This window comes from Mytilus trossulus, chromosome 7 (assembly GCF_036588685.1).
Source record: "Mytilus trossulus isolate FHL-02 chromosome 7, PNRI_Mtr1.1.1.hap1, whole genome shotgun sequence".
Classification (NCBI taxonomy): Eukaryota; Metazoa; Mollusca; class Bivalvia; order Mytilida; family Mytilidae; genus Mytilus; species Mytilus trossulus.
Window position 1 is genome coordinate 79,505,155 of NC_086379.1, and position 5,580 is coordinate 79,510,734.

Genomic DNA, 5,580 nt, shown 5'->3' on the forward strand with positions numbered 1-5,580 from the left:
TAGTTTTTGGTTTAAAAAAGTAAAAATTACAAAAATACTGAACTAAGAAGAAAATTCCCCTATAAAGTAAATGGTATAATCAAAAAGCACAAACACATCAAATGAATACATGAATAACTACTGCCATACTCCTGACTTGGGACAGGCATTTTTTTATATAACAAATGGTGGATCGATCATGATTTTAAAGCTAGATAAACCTCTCACTTGTATGATCGGTCGCATCAAATTGCATTATATTGACAACGATGCGGGAATTTAACAAACAGACATAAGAGGGTAAAAATGTCAAAAATAGATACAGCAGTCAACTTTATGTAATTATCTAAACCAAACAAATATGTAATAAATAAGCACAAAATGGCATATGGAACAAGCATATAATAAATATTAAAGACAAGAATACACAAATACATGATAGTAAAATATCACAATGACGGAATGTATAAGTACAGAGCCACGGCATATATATATCAAAGAAACATAAATAGGTTTATAGACAAAGCACGTAGAAAAAATGAAAGACAAGCACGTGTTTTACAATAACATAATATCGGGGTGTATAAGTACAGAGCCACGCTATATGTAACGAACTATCATGAAAAGTCATACAGACAAAGCACATTAGCAGAAATGAAAGATAAGAAAAGAAAAATTATCATAAACAATAACATAATGACAGGATGTTTAACCTCCGCAATTTTGTTAATAATTATGAAAACTAAAAAAATACTTAACAAAGAAGCACAAAAAGGCACACATCAACCCAAACAACCATAATCATTGCTTTCTTACGTAAATTGTTATTTTCGTAACGTCAAACTGTGACTTTAAATACGATACAGTTTTGATCCCATATTTAAATTTTGCTGACAATTTGCATATAGGCTAATTTTTGTCTGATTAAACATATATATAAAAAAAAAATATACCTTCATGTGCTTCTTTTTGAGTAAAATAAATACAAATTTTATGTATTTGCTTAAAATTCGGATCTGTGGGCGTATTTATCTCGACAGAAATACATAACTTTTTGTTTAAATAGATAAACACAAGCTGTTTTTTTGTTAAATTATTTGTAAATTCTGTTTTGTATTAATGTCCTTTAAATTTTGTTTTTTAAATAACCCATATTTATCAAATGTTCACGAATATAGAAATAAAACGTCATTGTTTGCGGTATATTTATCAACATTTTTAAAAATGCACTTTTTACGTTTTCATAAAAATTGGCACACATAATCTTTTTAAGTTATCAAACCAAATGGTATTTAAAAAAAAAAGAGCGGTCCATAAACTCGATTTCAAGTGATATAAGTTTGAATGATAAAAATCAGTCCAAAATTACGAACAACACCAATTTGCGTTATCAACGTCATTACCTCCCCTGTAACTGTATAGTATGCCCTTAATATCGGGAAAAGATGCAGTTTTCGACTGATTTTTCTCATTCAAACTTGTTCATTGATATTTGTAAAATTGTGAGTTTTTGGTAATGTTTAAGGAACAGGGTAAATTGGTCACAGAGTTATGTTTCCTATTTATGCTGCATATTGACGTACATCAAAGGATTGGCAAGGGTATGGGGAGAACAATAAGAACGACGAAAGATTATTTCATCTTCCCAATTGTGAACTATCTATTTCTTAAAGAAGGAACATCCCAGTAGCGCCTGGGGTTATATCTCCCTGCCGTTACGATATTCCAGAACTTGTATTTCCTTTAATGATGTTCTTGATAGGTTGTTGCTAAAACATTACAAGGAATTTATTAAACCAAGAAATTCGAGTGGCAAAACTCGTAGCATCCCATCAAAAGTTATGCCATACAGACACGCGATCACGAGCTGGTTGATCGCTATGGAATATCTTTATACAGATAACGACGAATATTTTACATTTGTCGTAGCGACACTCTCGTGCTCTTTTATCAAATGTGACCTTTGAGTCAAGACTTATTACACGCTTTGTAATAACAAGAACAACACGATGGATACCACATACAGAGCAGGATCTGTTAGTGTATACCATTCCGGAGCATCTTAGACCACCCCAGATTTTGGTTGGGATGGGTTCGTGTTGCTCAGTCTTTAGTTTTCTATATTTTTGTTTTTTTTGTTATGTACCGTATAAGGTTGTTTTTCGTTATTTGGCATGCATGTCGGTTTGTTTTCGACTTAATTTTTTATGAGTTTTGAACAGCGGTATACTACTGTTGCCTTTATTTAATATATTTTGGTATCTTTCGACTCTTTTTTGTTAGACTGTCTAAATATAAAAAAATACTGATTAAAAAAATATATTTATCCGAATGATCAACAACAAATTAACGCAATAATTTTACGTTTGCTACTTTTGATACAATTTTACTGCTTTTATATTTTATTTTAAAGAAATGATGATGTCAGAATTAGCTCAGTTTGTATCTGGACGACATTGTGGATTAAATTTTGATAAAAATATGTATTCAATGGTAAATGCCCAATTTATTTGTGTTATCAAACTAGCAAAACTCTATTGATATTTGTACTATTGTGAGTTTTGGATAATGTTTAAGGTATAGGGTAAATTGTTTACAGAGTTATGTTTCGGATCCTATGCTGCAAATTGAAAATATATGCAATGATCAACAAAAGGAAATGTAATACATACTAAGAAATACGAAACTAACATTCCTTATCATTTGTTTATAAATACATCTCTTCAATCAATACTGATAAAATATTTTTGTTAAGAACATAAACTAATAATATGGAAATGTTTTGTCGTTAGATATATTTATCAGTAAAACTTCATTGATAATATCTATGCACACGTAGCACAATACAAAGATTTTATAACTCCAACTAACAAGTTTTAAAATGCTGTAACTTTCTTAATAATGCTTGAAAATTTATAAAAGTGGTAGTTTTGGATAGCTAACAGATTACTCTTTCAAATTAATGCATTGTTAGTATTTTATGCAACAATAATGTAACCAATTATAATGTTAACTGTGTCTAAAATATTTTTCACCAAATTTCAACTTTCAAATGAAATTAGCTTCTGCATAGGTATCCCCAGAGGGTTGATTTTATTAAATGTTGTTCCAAAAGCCATTATCTACAAAAGGGTGTCTCAGATTTCAGATAGAATGTATAGAACAAATTTTATACTTAATTAAATATTATCTTCTTTTATGTGGTTAGGATGTTTACACTAATTAGAGATTTATGAGAGAATGGAACACCATAGAGACAATCTGAGACACCCTTTTGAAGCCAATGGTGTGTTGATTAAGATTTCGTTAAAATTTTCCGTATAGTTAAAGAGATGATAGAGCTAAATTCATTCGAGTGAACTTACCCAGATATTGCCGCTAATTACATAATAATTGATTACATAATGATTGCATAATAAAAATATTGCATTCATTTAAAAGATGAATCTTTTATCTATCTATATATACCTCTTTTATTATTTTCTATGCATTCATAAGAAAGTTACAGCATTTCAAAGGTTGGTGATTGGAAGTAAAAAAATCTTTGTATTGTGCTACCTTAAAGCATGCGGAAGAATATATTAAGAACGTTTTGTGACAATCCCGACAAAGTCCGGTAACTCTGTACTTGTTTTTGCAATTTTTGATAATTTAACTATCTCGATTGGATAAATCCGATAATCCACTGGTATCAATGTAAGAATCTATATATATACATGTAACTGTTATATTAATATAATATGTATCACTACACCATTATAAGTATTCATCCACGCACGAACTTGTCTCATCTCTGTACATTAACCTCAGCTTCAGGTATAGATATGTGATCTTTTTCTGTGACAGGTGATTTTGACCGTCCACTAGAACTTGCGGTCATCCGATGTTCAATACTTCAGTACTTTCATTTAAATTTAAAAAAAAAAAAGACAATGAGATAATGACTTGGAATTACAAAAATGACAAAAAAAACATCTATTCAGATGAAGTATATCAATATTTAACCGATCGGATGGAAATTCAAATGTTGTCAGGTATATGTTTGATCGTTAATTTTAGCTTCCTTCTCGACATATATCTTTTCAAGTATTCAGTGTGTATTCAACCTTGGTTTCAAATATTTGCACTTAGAATTTCTGATTCCGAAAATCTTTTGTTAATGTTTTGAGAAAGGAAGAACGAAAGAAAATACGCGTAGAAATTCAAATGACTTACATCACACGCCAGCCAGGGAACGAACCGAACAAATCAGCAATACCATTTTGAAAACACATAACCACTTGACAAATTGATTTCATTAAAATCGTATTGTGATTCTAAACTGGAGTCATAAAATTTCAATCTGAGTATGTATATAATGTTTTAATTAAAGCTCAATGTAAATGATAAATCAGTATGAAGTGAAACTGTAATGATATGTAACTATACATGAAAAATACAGACAATATATATTGATATTATGTATAGAAATATTGGCATTTAAAATTGTAATAGTTCAGCCGCTATAGTTTTACTCAGAACATAAAAAATTTCAGAAATTCTCTGATTAAATATATAATATTTTCATTGCAGCTTTTTTTTCTTAAAGGGGCAGTAGCTGACAAATAAGTATTCACCGATTTGAATCAAATCTCATATTTCATTTATAATATTCTAAAACTAGTATCTAAATTATAAAAAATATAAAATGAAAAAAATACGATGCATGTATTCGATAATATTTATCAGCATCGTACATATTTAAAACTGGATGCCATATAAAAACCATCCTTGTGACCTTCAAAGACTATCAACGGTCATATAAGTAAGCTTGCTTGTCATGTTTTGGATTTTATTGTCAGATTTTCGGTATCCTCTGGTTTTATTCATTTAAATGCCTTGAAAAAATTTGCCCGGTGACCACCAATTTTTTTTTTTTTAAATACCTTAACATGTATAATGATAAGCCATATGTAAAAGTCTTATAAAATTTTAATTATTTTTTAACAGTTTTTGAGAACTTTAACCTGTCCATGATAAAGCTATGAAGAGTCAAGAGAGAACATTTTCCCGTCAAAATTTCAATGGCTCATATCTCGAAAACAAGTACAGTGACCTATATATTTATTTTTTTGCTTTTTGGATTCCTTTATTAATTCCTTATCAATATAAACTAGTGTTTTGAAAAGTTGATTACTTTGAAACTGAGAATCGAGCTCCCATAAGCCGATAAAAACATAAATATAGATATGAACAGATAGCGAACACGTGCAATTTGATTTTTCTACGTTTGATTTTATATTATTGGTTTAAAAATATGGAGATGATCGTTTTTTTGTGTATCTTATCATTCAACCAAATGGTTTACCGTTGTTTCACGTTCAATGTTGATATTATTCATAGTTTATGCATAACCAATCTCTAGCTAAGGAGTAAAATTGAAAGTTATATGCATACAAATTAATCACAATAATTAAGTGAATAATACAACAGCAATGTTTTTCAGCTTATTTTGACAAAATTGATTCAAACTGACAACTAAAATCGAATTAGTATTTCACGATTTCACTTTTTTTAATTGAACAAGACAAAAATCATATTTTTTTAATATCTCACAGCCCC